Source organism: Pogona vitticeps, chromosome W, assembly GCF_051106095.1.
Source record: "Pogona vitticeps strain Pit_001003342236 chromosome W, PviZW2.1, whole genome shotgun sequence".
Classification (NCBI taxonomy): domain Eukaryota; kingdom Metazoa; phylum Chordata; class Lepidosauria; order Squamata; family Agamidae; genus Pogona; species Pogona vitticeps.
Genome location: NC_135798.1, coordinates 1,985,068 through 2,001,995, shown reverse-complemented (window position 1 = coordinate 2,001,995; position 16,928 = coordinate 1,985,068). Strand labels below are relative to the sequence as shown.

The following is a 16,928-nucleotide window of genomic DNA, read 5'->3' as shown; positions in this document are numbered from 1 at the left end:
TGGAACAGCAGGGTTCGACTTAAATCCCGTGGAGTGGAAAGGTCACTAACTGGCTGCCCTAGAGAAGTCCTACCTTACTGAGCTGTTGTGAGTTCTGAAGTGTGATTGGGTTCAGAGTTCTCTTTGGGCAAATCCTCATTTTTGGCGGGAAATAAAACGGGAGACGTCTTAATAACCTTTAAACGGTCTCTTTTATTATCACCAATCTCTTCCAGCCCATTACTCAGAGGATCAAAGATGCTCAATTCTGGCAACAGGCCATAACGAGACGAATCAAAACCACCCGTTGGGGGGGGGGGTCACGCCATGCAACCAAACTGGGAGAGACTGGAGCGGGTGATGGTGGTTGCCCAGAGTCAATTGGGAGGTGACCTTGCGGCCCAGATTTCTCTTTTGCCCCCCCATCCTTCCTGCTGAGAGACCCCCATGGTCCCACTCTTGATCCCCTTTTTTGTATCTTTTTTGGGGGGGTGGGAGCTTCCTTCCTCTGTCCTGATCCAGCTTGTTCCCCCTTTCGTCCCTTTTCTGCAGGAGGGGGCCTTTGGTGGCTGAGGGGAGCCAGTGCTGGACAAGGGAGCCCGACCCCCCCCCCTGCCTTGGAGTCCCCCCCCACTCGCTCCTCTCCCTCCAGCCCTTCGCCCCCTTTAATGGCCTGTGGGGGGGCGCTCCTCCTCCTCTTCCTCAACGGCGGACCGACCCAGACGCCCCCCCTCCCCCCCCCCCCCCGCCCGGACTCCTGGGGTCTCAAGAGGACAAGGCTGAAGGGGGGGGAGGCTGCATCCTCTGCCTCCGCCCAGGGAAGAACAATGGAGACCCAATGAGAGCTCGCTCCTCTTGCGCGTCACCCGTTGCTGGGAGGAATACCTCTAGGCTAGGGCCTCCCCCTGCCGGTTTTTATGGCGTCTATGAGGGGGTTGCCTGGCAACCCGGCGACGGGCAGGGGAGAGGTTCTGGCTCCGCCCAGAAGACAAGGGAGACCCAATGAGAGCTCTGCTCCTCCTCCTGCTCCTTCCGCATCACCTGTGTCCAGGCAGAAGCCTCTCCCTCCCTTTGTCCTCCCCCTCCCCTCCCCCCATCGCCCCCCCTTTCCATTCAGGGGGAAAAAACGGGGTAGAAGAAGAAGAAGCAGGAGCGGCGTCGAAGGGGAACCGGAGGTGGGAAGCCCCGCTCTCTGCCCCCCCACCCTCTAGGATCCCCCCCCCCGGGAAGAAGAGGCCGCTTTGCAAGGGGGGAGGGGAGGGGATTCCTCTCGAGTTTCCCTCCAGAGGACCGGCAAGGAGGGGAGCCATATTCGGTGGGGGGGGGGGTTGGTGCAGGACCGCTTTTGGGGGGGGGGGGCTCACGAATTGCAGAGATGGAGAAAAGCACGCTTCTTCTCTCCCCCCCCGCCAACCGCAGAGACCCCCCCCACAACCTACAATGCAGGAAGGCCTTGCCCGGTTTGAGGGAGGGGGGAGGGGGGGTCTCTTTGTTTTTCTCCCTGCCTTCCTCCTCCTCCTCTTCCTCTTCCTCCTCGCATTGGGGGGGGGGCTAAATTGGGAGGGGGGCCGAATGGGAAATCTGGGAGGGGCCTCGATCGCGTCCTCCCACCCCCAGTGAGACACCGGGCCCTTTTCTCGACCCCCTTCTTTCCCCGGATCTTGCAGGCAGCCTTTTTGGGGGGGTGGCAGAGGGGGGGGAAGTGGGGAGCGTCCCCCCCGGTGCTCTTTCTCTCTCCCCCAATTTCTCCTTCCTCCAGGAAACCCCTCCCCAAACTCCACCCCTCCAGGTCGGAAGCGAGATATGGGGGGAGGAGAGAGGGAGGGGGGCTGCAAAGGGAGGACACGAGGGGGGGTCCCAGAACTGGGGCCTTTCGGGGTGAAGAGTGGGGGTCAGCTGGGGGCGATGGGGCTCCCCTCCTCCCCCCCATATACCTGCCCCCCCTTCAAGGAGAGGATCCCCTGGCCGGCTCTCCCGGCTGCAAGGGGGGGGGCTTCTCCTGGGCTCCCCCCCCCTTTGCAAAAGGCCCCTCCCTCCCTCCCTCCCTCCCTGCTTTCTCTGCCCCACTGGATGGAAGAAGGAGAAAGGCAGCCCTCCAAAGGGAAAGCCTTTTGCTCTTCCTTCCCCCCCCCCCGGGATCTCTCCAGAGGGATCCTTCGGCTTCTTCTCTTCTCCCAGGGAGGGGGAGGAGAGATTCCTCCCAGGATCGAAAGAGAAGGGATCACACGCCAGATCCCTCCAGCCTTTGCCAGGCAGGTGAGCTCTTTCTAATTGCCATCAGAGGCACCTCCATCCTATTCAAACATTAATCATCTTCCTTCTCCAGGGACGGTGGAGCTGGCCCAAGGCCGCCCCGGCTGGTTCTTCTCGCGGGAGGCGATCCAATGGGGGGGGGGGAGAATCGAACTCCCAACTGATCCGGAGCCCCAGAGCTCTCTAGCCAGCTACTCTCTTGTCAGCAGAATGCCCTTCCTTGTGCTGCTCGGATAAGGAGGTCCGAGCATTTGAGCCCCATCGCCGGCAGCCCCAGAAGCCTCTTCGGGAGGGGGCCACCACCCCCAAGAATCCCGTAGCTGCTCTCGTTAACTGCTGAGGATGAGACACCTCGTTGGGGCGCTTTCCTGAATTCCCCCTTCCTTCTTTTGGGATCCAGGAGGGTGAACGGAAGAAGCCGCTCCCGTGGGGGGGGGGGGGATCCTTCCCTACAACATTAAGGCAGGTGAAACCTTCATTTCTCTGAGTCAGAAGCACGACCATACTATGGGCAGAAGGCAATAAGGGCGGAAAGCGTAGATATATCATATTTTGGGTGAGTTCTGCTCAATATATTCATTTAATATCATTTTTACCTTGCCTTCTGCCTTACAAGAGGACCCAAGGTGGCTCCCATCAATTGGTGTTCCCTGAGGGGGTGGCTGAATATTTCCTCAGTGGAAAGAGGGACCCTCAGGATCCAGGCTGGAGAGCTGTGGGCAAAGACCGTCTCCTGGAGGCTTTGGGGAAAGAAGGTCACCTCAAGGAAGGGTCTTCTGGCCTCCCGAGCAGAGATTGTGAAGGAGATTCCGGATTCCTCTGACGGATGTCTCTGTTTTCTAGAACAGCAGAATGAAAAGGGGCCGATTCGGCCGTCGGATTCAACCCTTTGCTCAGGGAGAGGATCAAAACCCAAGTTAACAGATGGTGGCCTCAGGTGGGTTTTTTTTTTCCAGCCTCATCTTTCTCGCCATCCTTAAAAGATCATCTTCAGAATTAGAGAGAGGACTCAGGGCGAGGTGACAGATGGAGGGGAACTAGTGAGATATGGGCACAAACCAAAAAACAACCACCAGGAAATGTGTGCAAAAGAGCTGGTTCCTTGGTTTGGGTTGCTTCTGAACCGGAGAACCCAAACGGATTGGCATCACACAATTTTTAGCATCTTCTTGACCTTTCTGGTCCATTGCCTCCCTCCTGCCCCAACAGGCTCCCCCGCTCCCCTCTGTTCCCACAACCCCTCTGGCCTCCTTAATAAACATTAAGGCTGCAATCTTGAGAGGAAGGCTAGCAGCTGCTTCCGGAGGCTGGGCTGCCTGTGTGCATGTGCCTGCCCTTCTGCTAAGAGGGGGACTCACGCATGCACAGTGAGTCTTTCTCCAAAGGAAATGAATTTAAAATAAATTTTAAAAAATTTGAGCGGCTGCCTCTGTGCATGTGGCTCAGCTGAGAGGTGGGACCCTGTGCGCCGACAGCCCACCCTCCAGGAATTGGCTTGGCTGCTTCTCAAAAAGTTCTTCAATTCATTGAACACTTAAGAAGTTTTTCCTGATATTCAACCTAAATCTGGTTTCCTTTAACTTGAGTTCATCGTTGCATGTCCTCCACTCTGGGATGATCAAGAACAGATCCTGCCCCTCCCCTGTATGACAATCTTTCAAGTCTCTGAAGAGTGCAATCCTATCTCCCCTCCGCCTTCTTTTCTCAAGGCTAAATATGCCCAGTTCTTTCCGTTTTTCCTCCGAAGGGTTGGGTTCCAGCCCCCTCATCATCATCGTGGTGGTACACTGGGTGTCCCCCTGGATTCATCCCTAAGCTTGGATGCCCAGGACTCGGCGGTGTCAAGGAGTGCATTTGCACAGATGAAGCTGGTGCGCCAGCTGCGCCCGTTCCGTGAGATGTCGGTTTTGGCTACAGTGACTCATGCCGTAGTTCCACCCTGTTTGGATGACTGCAACGCGCTCTGTGTTGGGGCAGCGGAAACTTCAGCTGGTGCAAAACTCTGCAATGGGACTACTGACTGGGGGCAGCTATGAAGAGCATAGAACGCCCCTGGTTACTGCTCCGTTTCCGGGCCCAATTCAAAGCGCTGGTTGTTACCTAGAAAGCCCTCTACAGCTTGGGTCCAGGCTCCCTGAAGGACCGTCTCTCCCTATAGACACCTTCTTGGTGATTCAGATCAGCAGAGGAGACCCTCCTCTTGCTCCCACTGCAAGTGCAAGCCCAGCTTATAAGGACACGGGGAAAGGAGGGCCTTCTCGGTGGCAGCCCTCAGGCCGTGGCACGCTCTCCCTCGGGCGATCAGGATGGTCCCTTCCCATTTATCCTTTTGGAAAGAGCTAAGCACCCATCTCTTCAGGCAGGCTTTTAAAAGTTATAATAGAATCCCTGAACCCCATTTTGGCAGATAATTTTAATTTTTTCCTGTTTTAATCTTTTAATTGTGTTTTAAATCATACATTGTTTAATTTATCTTTTAATATCTAACATATTGTGTTTTTAACTGTGTGAGTGTTAATGTTGTGAGCCGCTTTGGGTCCCTTGGCAGAAGCCGAAGATGAGCCAACAGTGTGATGTGGCTGCAGAAAAGGCTAATGCTATTTAGGCTGCATTAAGAGAGGGAGAGTCTCCACATCCCATGAGGTGCTAGTTCCCTTCTCCTTGGTAAACCTATTCCTCCTAGTTTCTGATATTAATACCAGTACTTTTTATTAATCCTTGCTTATTCATCACCAAAATCTGTTAATTATGTTTTGCCTGTTTTTCAAATCTTTCTTTATTGGTTTCATTTTAAAGAAATGTGTAACCCTTTGTTACACATTTCATAGTATATCAAATTACTATCCTCTCTTATCCTCCATATTTCCGTCAATTCTTTCTCCGTTTTCTCTAATATATGTTTATGTTGTAAAATGTCAAGAAAACTTTTGATATGTGGACACAAACAGTGGCCTTGGTGGAAGCGTAGATGTTGCCCCTCTGGAGGGAATGAGAAGAGAGCTGACAGAAACTCCGTGCTTTGTCTTTCTCTCCGGATGCAAAAACCTATGACAGGCAAATGTAATTAGAAAAACACTTTGTATTTAAACATTTAACTTAAATAGCTTAGCTTCAGCATAACAGTGTGTACAGAACATATATAATGACTGGTGACTCACAATCCCACTGTCAGCCTGACCGCCCTTAAGCAAAGGCGCAGCAACAAATGCTCCTACCTGAGCTTCTTTTATACAAACTTCATCCCCTACAATCCCAGGCGCCTGCCCATGGCTACGGCAGCCTCAAACTTTCCCAGTGAATCAGCTTTAGGGGCTTGACTGACCTACATGCAATTTGTTTCTCCGGTTTTCCTATGTATGTTGAAGACTTTGATTTACTGTATTTCTCAGTGACCTGATCTATACGAACATTTTGACATAAAATTCCTGTACGTAACCTCCACCTCCCAGCTTCTTTATAATCACATGTACCCTTAAAATTCATATTTACCAATGTGTGATCTGCTACATTTATTAACCCTACATCTGTTTTGCAAACTAAATCACAATCACGAGATGCAAATATATATAATCTATCCTAAAATAACTTTTATATGCTGATGAATAAAAAGTAAACTTCTTTACATCTCCTTTCATTCTCTCCTAACATCTTGCATGTCAGTTCTATTTATCAGTTTATTCCATTGTCAAAAGGTTCGCCTTTCCCTTCAGGCGGCCCCTCCATGTCAGCAGGAAATAATAAAGGTTGAGTCCTTATAACTTTAACAACAGAACTTTTATTGCCACCTCCACTCTCCAGCACTTCCTTTAACGGTTCCAACGGTTTACAACTTGGTAACAAAGCCTCATCAACGTGCTCCAAACATTGAACATAGTCCCAAGGGGTTAACGGCGATGGTCCCCAAAGGGTTTCTTGTAACCCCAATGAGGGGGTGGGGGACTCCTCTTGGCACAGATTGTCCCACAGCATTTGTGCCAAATCCACCCCCTCTCATCCGGACCCTCCTCGAACTCCCCTCTCTTCCCACCGCGCTCTCGCTGCTCTTCTTCTTTCCACGGAGCCACGGTTACTTTCCACTCTTGGGTTGGTGTACGCACTGGTGGATATTGGTGAGGTGAGGGATCTGGCAAGAGTACGCCCACTCGCAGGTTTGGGAAATCTCTTATTAAACCTTGGGTGCGAACTTTCTCAAATGCTTGTCTTTTTTCATCTCTCTTCTTTCTCTCATATTCCTCCACCACTGCACTAAACCACACTACTCCCCCCTTCTCCTTCTCTCCACTTCCAACTGTCACTCCTGACTCCTCCCACTCCCCTTCAGCCAAACACACTTCCACCTTTACCTCCCCTTCTTTATTTGTTAACCCTTTCCTCTCTTCTTTATTACTTTCGCTGCTATTCAGCTGTTCTTTCTTTCCATCATCTTTTTCCTCTTCTCTGCGGACGGCACACTCTCTCTTTCTACACCTTCACACGCCCCCCCCGGAGGAGTGGGCCATCCGCTCTTCATCACCATGCATATTTCCTTCTCCCTGTCGCGAAAAATAATCAGCATTAACATGGTTGGTCCCTTTTTAATATTTCACCTGAAATGCATATGGCTGTAAACTCAAGTACCATCGTGTCAGTCGCGGATTAGCATCTTTCATTCTATTTAGCCATTGAAGGGGTGCATGATCAGTTACTAACGTAAAAGGTGCTCCCAACAAATATTATGGCCCATTTTACTGCTAATGCTTCCTTTTCAATAGTTGCATATTTTTGTTCGCGAGGACTTAATTTTTTGCTAAGATACATAATTGGGTACTCTATTCCTGACTTTTCTTGAGCCAACACTGCCCCAATACCTCTATCTGATGCATCTGTTTGTACAATGAAAGGAAGAGAGAAATCTAGAGCGTATCTCTTAGGTAACTCATTCAAAATAATCTTTAACTTATCGAAAGCCTCTTGTTCTAATTTACCCCATTTAATATATTTATTCACTTTCTTTTTAGTAAGATCAGTTAGTGGGGCTGCAATACCAGAAAAGTTAGGTACGAATTGTCGGTAATACCCGGCCAAACCTAAAAATTGTTGTACTTCTTTCTTTGTTTTGGGAGCATGCCAATCAGATAGCTTGTCAATTTTTTCTTCTGATGGGCGTATCTCCCCTTTACTTACAACATGACCTAGAAACTTTACCTTCTCTTGGGCGACCTTACACTTAGAAGGATTAACAGTTAATCCTGCCTTCTTGAGTTCTTCTAGTACTCGTCTAATATGAATTATGTGTTCTTCCCAGCTCTTACTAAAAATAAGTATAACATCAATATAAGCTCCCGCAAAGGTGCTAACAGGCTCTAGAACTCTATCCATTAAGCGTTGGAATGTGGCTCCTGCCCCATGTAACCCAAATGGCATTTTCATAAATTGGTATAACCCTTTTGGGGTGACAAAGGCTGTCTTTTCTTTATCTTCAGCCTTCACGGGAATTTGCCAGTAACCTTTCGTAAGATCTAACAAACTGAGGTATTTAGTGCCCCCTAGCTTTTCCAATAAATCTTCAATGCGTGGCCTTGGATATGCATCAAATTTTGATACTTCATTGAGTTTCCTAAAATCAATACATAATCTCACTTTCCCATCAGGTTTCGGGACTACTACTGGATAACTTCTCCACGGACTATTCGAGGGTTCGATTATTCCTAATTTTAACATTTCTTCTACTTCTTTGTTGGTAACATCTTTTAAGTGGAAAGGCCAATTTCGACTTCCGCTACGTACCACCATTCCTTCTTTGGTATTAATACAATGTTCTGCCATTTGGGTATGGCCCGGTTTGGTGGAAAAAACATCTTGGAATTCCTTCTCTATCTCTTTTATTTGTGTTTTCTGTGATACGTCTAAATTTTCTCCCAAAGGAATCTCCACTTGTTCCCCTTGATATAGGGATGATTCTGGCCCTAAATCTTCTTCTATACTTTCACCCCATAAAGCTTCTCTTTCATGCCATTCCTTCAATAGATTAACATGGTAAATACCGGTCTTCTTTTTCTTGTCAGGTGTTTTTATCTCATAATCTACTTTACCTATCTGTGTGATGACTTCATAAGGTCCTTGCCACCGTGCAAACAATTTAGCATTGTCAGCAGGCAGCAATAATAGGACCTTCTGGCCTGCTACGAATGACCTTGGTGATATTTTTGCGTCATATCTTTTCTTTTGCCCGGCTTGAGCTTGCTCTAAATGACCTTTAGCCATTTCTGCTACTTTCTTTAAATGGTCTCTCATTTCTAATACATGCTGTACCGTCATCTGAGAATTATCTGCTCCGCTTTCCCATTTTTCCTTAATTAGATCTAAAATTCCTCGAGGGTTCCAACCGTACATCATTTCGAACGGAGAAAATCCCGTGGAGGCTTGTGGTACTTCTCTGATTGCGAACATAAGCGGTGCCACCAGCAAGTGCCACTTTCGGGGTTTCTCTATCACCAATTTACGTAACATGCCCTTCAACATTTTGTTAAACCGTTCCACTAATCCGTTTGTTTGCGATGGTAAACTGAGGCATGTATCAGTTCTACATCTAAGAGTTTCCACATTTCTTTCAACGTTAAACTCATAAAATTGCTGCCCTGATATGTTAATATTTCTTTGGGAAACCCTAACCTAGTGAAAACCTGCATCAACTCTCTTGCAATTATTTTAGCACTCGTGGATCGTAGTGGTATTGCCTCCGGATACCTTGTTGCATAATCAATTAAGACCAAGATATGAGTGTGTCCGCCCGTTGATTTCGTTAAAGGTCCTACAATGTCAACTCCTGTCGAAGGGGCGGTCTATTAGAGGCATTGGCATCAACGGAGCACCTGGCCTAGGTTTTGTTTGAGTCATTTGACATTCTTTACATGTTTTACAAAATTGTTGTATATCACTATTGCACGCTGGCCACCAGAATCTTTGAGTTATGCGAGCAATCATTTTATCCATAGCTAAATGACCGGCAGTGGGTATATCATGGGCTATTCTTGATATATCTTTTCTCCATTTCATGGGCACCACTAACTGTTTCTCCCCTTCTCGGTTTACTCGATATAATAAGCCTTCATCTATTTCAAATCCCGTATTCCCAGATATAATAGATCCCATAGGTTGAGCTTCATATAATAATTTTTGTAATGTTGGGTCGTCTTGTTACCATAGCCTCATTTGTTCCCGTGAGGCTCCCTTTAAAAAGTCAGTTTCAGATTCACTAATGTCGCAATCCCCGGCTAGCCCTTCTTTACTCTTAAGCAATTCACTCGCCCCCTCCCAATCGCATCCCAATAACATTTCTCTCGAAAGCCCTGGCACAATCCCCACTTTCATTCTCCTACAATCTTTACCAATTTGTACATCTACCCAAGTAGTGGCGTATTTCTTAGAATCTCCATGTATACATCTTACAGTTAAATCATCCGGTATTACCACTCCCTCCAACTGCCGAACCAATGTCTTGCTACACCCCGTATCAATCAAAGCCCTTTTTTCATGTCCGTTTACTGTAGCCATCACTTCCCAACCCTCTTGTTCTGATCCCAATATCTTAATTCGTTCGTTGTTCTGTCCTACCCAAGAACAGTCCAGTCCGGGGCATTGCCTCTTCACGTGGCCGACACGGCCGCAATCGAAACACACAGGCTTGCCGTCCTTTCCTTCCTTCAACCCGGTGCCCGGTTCGAACAGCCGTTGGTCATACGTGATAGGGCGCGTTGGTTTTGGGCGCATCGGTTCGAAATTATGAGGCCTTCCTCTGCCAATAACTGAAAAAGAAGACGGACTGCGTGGCGCGTGGCTGTTCCCGGTCGCCATCTTGTCTTGCGGGCGTGTCTTCTCAAAAGTAGTTCCGGTATGTTCTTTCGCTCCTTCCTCAGCCGCGCAGTAATTCTCAATTAGGCTGATGGCTTCCTCTAACCGCTTCGGTCTGTTTCTTTGTACCGAACTGCGCATGTTCACAGATAAAGTGGATATTAAATGTTCCATAACAAAAATTTCTATTATTTCGTCCTTCGTCTTTTCTTCTGGTTTTAACCATCTGATTACATTGGCTTTCATACGCTGGCTTATTGGGCGCGGATGCATCCCCATTTTGAATTTGAGCTCTCGGAACTTTTTGCGATAGGCTTCTTCTGTCAAATTTAAAGTTTGTAAGATGGCACCTTTGACTGTTTCATACTGAGTTGCCTCTTGGGTGGACAACGTATCCACTACTTCTTGTAACACTCCGGTTAAGCAGGGTATTAAAATCAATGTCCATTGTTCTTTTGGCCACCCAGCTGCGGTGGCTACCCTCTCAAAGGTATGCAGATAAGCTTCTGGGTCATCTGAGGCACTCATCTTCTGCATACGTATTGGTGTGGGACCGGCTACCCATGGGTTCTTCACATCTTTCTGTTCACTTTTGGCCTTTTCTTCTCCTACATTCAATTGTAACAATTGACGTGTTAACAACGTTTGTTGTTCCGCTAAATTTTCGATCAATTTCGCTTGGCGTTGAATCGTTTGTCGCAACTCTTTCATCTCTTCATTTCCTGCCATAGGGGCCGCCCCACGTTGGGCGTCACTGTCAAAAGGTTCGCCTTTCCCTTCAGGCGGCCCCTCCATGTCAGCAGGAAATAATAAAGGTTGAGTCCTTATAACTTTAACAACAGAACTTTTATTGCCACCTCCACTCTCCAGCACTTCCTTTAACGGTTCCAACGGTTTACAACTTGGTAACAAAGCCTCATCAACGTGCTCCAAACATTGAACATAGTCCCAAGGGGTTAACGGCGATGGTCCCCAAAGGGTTTCTTGTAACCCCAATGAGGGGGTGGGGGACTCCTCTTGGCACAGATTGTCCCACAGCATTTGTGCCGAATCCACCCCCTCTCATCCAGACCCTCCTCGAACTCCCCTCTCTTCCCACTGCGCTCTCGCTGCTCTTCTTCTTTCCACGGAGCCACGGTTACTTTCCACTCTTGGGTTGGTGTACGCACTGGTGGATATTGGTGAGGTGAGGGATCTGGCAAGAGTCCGCCCACTCGCAGGTTTGGGAAATCTCTTATTAAACCTTGGGTGCGAACTTTCTCAAATGCTTGTCTTTTTTCATCTCTCTTAGTTCTCTCATATTCCTCCACCACCGCACTAAACCACACTACTCCCCCCTTCTCCTTCTCTCCACTTCCAACTGTCACTCCTGACTCCTCCCACTCCCCTTCAGCCAAACACACTTCCACCTTTACCTCCCCTTCTTTATTTGTTAACTCTTTCCTCTCTTCTTTATTACTTTCGCTGCTATTCAGCTGTTCTTTCTTTCCATTATCTTTTTCCTCTTTCTTCTCTGCGGACGGCACACTCTCTCTTTCTACACCTTCACATCCATATTGTAATATTATGCCTTCTTTCATCCTTGGTAGGGTTTAACTTCTCTTCCTCTTCATCCATTAACATTTTTCTTTATTTATCAAGACTTTAAACCATTCCATTTTAGCATCACATTTCCATTTGGTCCCATACTCTGACGACATACCCCAGCAAAGCAACACCCAATAGTAACAAATCCTCAAACGTTAACTATTTTCCTAAGAAAAACCCTAATCCATAAACCCTCACCGCTACATTTAATAATATTTCCACCCCCCTCTTTTTGGGCCAGATCCTGCCTGGCCACGGTGAAGTGCAAAGTCCTGCAGCTTGGGAAGAAGAAACCCAGTGAAGAGTCCGGCTGTTGTGGAGGGAGATGATGGAAGAAGCTGATGGAACCCCCCCTTCCTCTCCTTGGCTCTGCCCGTCCCTCAGGTCTCCTTTTCTCTCTCCTTTTTTCTGCCTCTTTGTGGACAGACTTTGGGGGGGACGGAGACCTTGGGGAGCCCCTTCCCCCCCTTTGGAGCCTTCCTGCCCTCCAACCGCTCCCCCCCGCCGGTCCTTTCTGCCCTCCCCCCACACACCGTTCATGCGGGGGGGAAGGGGGGAGGGAACCTAGAGCTATGAAGTTGAGGGAGAAGAGCTCCCCCCCAGGAGGCCCCTTCGAATGGGAGCCGGAAGCGGGACCTGCAGCGCCTGCCTTCCTCCTCCTCCTCCTCCTCTTCCCCCCCCTTGGTCCCCTGGAGAGAAGAAGTGGGGCTCTTTCTCAGGGGGGCGCCTCCCGGATCGGGACCCGGACGGAGGTGGGGAGATGGAGGGGCTGGTCGGGTGGGGGATGGGATCTGCACGGGGGGGGAGTGAGAAGTGGCCGAGGTTCCCTCCTGGGGTTGCAAGGTCATTTTTTCCTTTCTGGGTCTCCTCGAGGGGGAAGGTGATTCAAAGGGGGGGGGAGAAAGAGAGTATCTCTGGGGTCCAGATCCGAGACCCCCCCCACGGGTAGGGAGACCCCCCTGCCCCTGCAAGGCCCTAGCAGGAGGGCTTCATCTTGCCCCCCCAAGCATGCCTCCCGCTAAGGATGTGGGGTGCCTCCTCCCTCCCTTAAAGGGCTTGAAGGCCTTTCTTAAAGGGCTGGACAGGAAAAGGGGAAGCAGCACTGGGGGGGCAGGAGGGAGGAGGCCCCATCCCCGGCAACATGGGGGGTGGGAGAAGTGGGGCTGGCGAGAGAGGGGGTCCTCCCTGCCCCTTCCCTGCGAGGGGGGAACGTCTGCTGGACCTCTTACTCTTTTGCACACACACACACACACACACACACAGTGTGTTTGTTTCTCTGCGTGTGTTGTGTGTGTTTGTGTTTGTATTTTCCTGGATGATCCGGCAGAGAGGAGGGCTGATTGGATCCCTCTCAAGACCAGATCCTGAGCTGAGGATAAACTGCAAGGGGGGGCGGCTTCGTTGTTGTGTTGTTTGTGTGAACACAGACCCCCCTTTCCCCAAAAGGCAGGCAGGAGAGAATCAGGAGAGAGAGAGAGAAGGGGGTGAACTTTCCTCCACGGAATCTTTCTGGAGTGGAGGCTGAAAAGGACATCCATCTCCCCAGGAACAGTCTTTTCTTGGAAATCGTTCTCCCCCCCCACTGCCAAAATGGTTCTGGTCTTTGGGTCCCGAAGGCACCATTCAGGGCCATCAGCTCTGCAAAAGACCTGCCCCCTTGCTCCTCCTTCCAAGGAATTCGCCCTCCTGCCTCCCATTCGGGGCTCTCCGTGGGGTGGAGCAAAAAAAGGGGGTTTGGAAAGAGGCCGGAAGAGGCTCCGGTCCTTCCACATGGAGGGCAGGAGGAAAAAAGGACCAGAAAAGGCAACCCAGCCTCTCCTTCTGGGGCATCTCCCTTTCTGGGCGGGTCTTTTGTGGAGTGAATGGCTCTGAAGGGTCCTTTCCAGACCAAGTGATCACAAAACGCTTTGCTTTCCAGCAGGGGCAGCCCACGCCAAGCCTTTCCCAGTCCTGCGAGGTTGGCAGTGAGCTCAAAGGGAAGTTAAGCAAGGTTGGGGGTTGGAAGAGAGACAGCGAGAAAAGTCCTGAGACCTGAACTCTGCCCGCCTTGGGTCAACAACCCCACGACACACGGGGCCCTTGGCCCACAGAGGGGGTGCGGAGGCCGAGGGGCGCCTTTGGAGACACACTCTGCGTTAGGATCCCTGAAATGACAAGAAATAACAAAGGGTCCCCTGAGAACAGAAATCCACCACATCACACGGGCTCTGGACTTTTCTAGATGTTGATTTTGTTTACCGTTTTTAGTGTAGCTTTGGTTTGATTCTCCTTAAGGTTTATAGACTTGCTGTTTTTAACTTTTAAATCTTGTGTTTTAAAGTTTTATATAAGCTGCCTTGTGACCTTTTTTTAAGGAGAAAGGTGGGGTAAAAATATTTTAAATAAATTGTGGGAGAAATACCCTCTTGCATGATGATGCTTTCATCGCAGGTGTCCGTGGGAAGCATGGTTCCTGTTGCTCTCTGGTTCCCTGATGTTGCCCCCCCTCCTCCCTGGGTTGGTGGAGGTTTTATCTTGGATCCTGGCATGAGATGCTCCTTCCTTCCTTCCTTCCTTCCTTCCTTCCTTCCTTCCTTCCTTCCTTCCTTCCTTCCTTCCTTCCTTCCTTCCTTCCTTCCTTCCTTCCTTCCTTCCTTCCTTCCCTCCCTCCCTCCCTCCCAGGCACATCCCGGAAGGAAATGTTTTTGATTTGCTTTATCCATAAAGCCTCCATGATGATCTTTTATGTTTTTCTTTTCTCCTAAGAAGGGGCAAGACTGAGCTGAATTCCATTTGCTTTTTTGGGGGGGACCAAAAACAAAGAACCAAATCTCAGATCCCTCCAACGTTTGCAAGGTCAGTGAGATTTCAAGAAGTGGCTTAAGTAGCCTTGCCCCCCCTCCTCTCAGTTTCCCTGGCCTGGCAGGGATTTGAATCCAGGTCTCCTGGTTTCCAGTCTGGTACTCCATCCATGACACCACAGTTCTTCTTTGAGCATGTGCCCAGCAGTGGTATTTGGGTGTACGGTTTTCTTTGTATCTTATTTAGGTGTATTTTTTTTAAAAAAAAGATCTCGATCCTGCTCACCCCAACCCCATGCTCACCAAGGTCAGGTCCTCTTGGCAAGAGGCAAACCTTGGTCATCCTGATTTGGGGCATGGGGGGGTTCCCTTCAAGGCTCCCTCCTTCTTCCCCCTGAACAGACCAGCCAGAGTGGGGGATTTTGATTTGCACCATCAACTTTTACTTAAAACTCTTATGATAATAGATCAACAGGGAACCTCAGTTCTGTCCCCACCTTCTCCTTCAATGGGAGGATAAAAGGGACGGTAGACGGAGGCTGAATCCAAGCAAGACGCAGGGGTCTTCTATCTGGGTGCACCTGATGTCTGTGATTTGCAGGGTTCCCAACACTCGCTGGACATTCTTCTGGACCCAACGCAGTCAGTGTTGAACCAGATGGTGCCAGTGGTCTGATCTGTTCACTTCCCTCTCAGACAAGCCACACTAGGGGATTTTGCGAGCAAACACGAGTCCAAAAACATGTGTAAGCCTGGACAGAGAGCAATCAGGAGTTTGCACATGCTAAAATGGGCTGAATGAGTCCAAATTCAGCTAGCCATGATACAACACTCCTTTTCACAGGTCTGCCCACATAAGAACACCCTAGTACTCTCAGATATTATTTTGAAAAGGTCAAGTGGGCTTTGTAGTCCTTAGACTTAACTTGCACCACTGACAGGACTCTAAGTAAGCTAGGCCGAGGCAGCACTCTCAGATGACCCTATGACAAGTGTACTCTTCAGGAAACCAATTGAGTTTTATAATCTTTATTTTATTAAAGAATAAGCATGTTACTAAGTATCAAAGCCAAATTAAACCAAAACAAATAAACTAGCATTGTGCTGTTTAGTTATAAAGATGTAGTGAGGCAAAGAAAACATGAAAAACAGAAGAGTGTTCAAAAACCTTACAAAAACAAAAAGCCATTAAAAAGAATAAAAACAGTTCCAGTCCAGGAAATCATTAGTAAAAACAAAATAATCCAAGTAGATTGTAAAAAGGCTATAGTCCTCAGTGATCCTGTAGAACAAGAATCCTGTACTAAAAAGAAAAAATCAGTAAAAGTCCCATTATCCTTAGAAAAGTCAAATCCAGTAAATGTACCATAGTCCTTACAAAATTACAAGAGCATAGTCCATATGGAGTATTCCAAGAAAAGAAGTCCATAAAGAATATTACATAGAACAGTCCATAGAAAATAGTCCATGCATAGTCCTTAGGGAAAAACCCATAAGTCCATAGGTAATCCAGTATAGTAAAGGTTAGTCCCATGTGTCACGAATGACTGAAGGATCGGTCTTGAAAGACAATGTCCATAGGCAAAAAGTTCCTTTTTCAAGAGTAACTGGCAAGGGCTCATCGCACCTTCCCACGATGTCATCCAATCAGAGTTCGTTACTAGGCAAACAGTCCTGTTGCACCACATGACTTCTTTCCCATACACAGCAGATGTTATTTGGGTTACTGTAGTTTATCAAAGAGTCACAACAATTCCCATCTATCTAATCACACCGAGTCCTTTCTCAGGCTCTCAGAATAACATTCTCTCTGCTCGCCTAGAAAACAACTTGTCAGCATAGCAAAGTTACTGTATACAAAGAAACAAGATGGAACCTCTCTGGCTCATTTCTTAATTACAAAACCCATATGGCTTAAAAGATTTTAACTCAAAATCCCATCTCATCACACCCTCCACCTGTGCAGTGGTGCCTTGCTTGACGACAATAATCTGTTCCAGCAAAATCGCTGTTAAGCGATATCATCATCAAGTGAAATAAAAAATCCAATTGAAATGCATTGAAAACCAGTTCAATGCATTCCAATGGGCAAAATACCTGCTCATCCAGCGAAGATCCTCCATAGGCGGCCATTTTCCGGTGCCTGTTAAGTGAGGAATCCCTCCTAAAAACAGCGGGGTTTGCACAGCGGGCGGCCATTTTGAGAGCCGCCAATCAGCTGTTTTACAATTGTCGTTTAGTGAAGAATTGGTTCCGAAGCAGGGAACCGATCGTTGTAAAGTGAATTTTTACTATTTAAACATTTTGCAATTGCAAAAGCAATCGCAAAAACATTGTTGTGAAGCGGATTCATCATTTAACGATGTAATCGTGAAGCGGCGCACCACTGTACTTCGGACTCTGATGATAATTGATTAACAGGGAACAACATTTCTATTCCCACCTTTTCTTTCACTGGGAGCATAAAAGGGACAGTAGACTAAGGCTGAACCCAAAGAA

General features: G+C 48.3%; 1 protein-coding gene across 6 annotated transcripts in view; it reads left to right on the top strand.

The window, feature by feature from the left end:
- The first annotated feature begins 1,089 nt into the window (after window positions 1–1,089).
- LOC140702920 (uncharacterized) overlaps window positions 1,090–16,928 on the top strand; it is a 38,114-nt gene continuing 22,275 nt past the window's right edge. Inside the window, exons 1-2 of one of the 6 annotated variants that reach the window (XR_013539482.1) lie at window positions 1,097–1,154; window positions 2,849–3,067. The gene's annotated coding sequence lies outside the window, so the exon portion shown is untranslated. The other 5 variants (XM_078382420.1, XM_078382421.1, XM_078382419.1 and 2 more) reach the window with 5 other exon arrangements.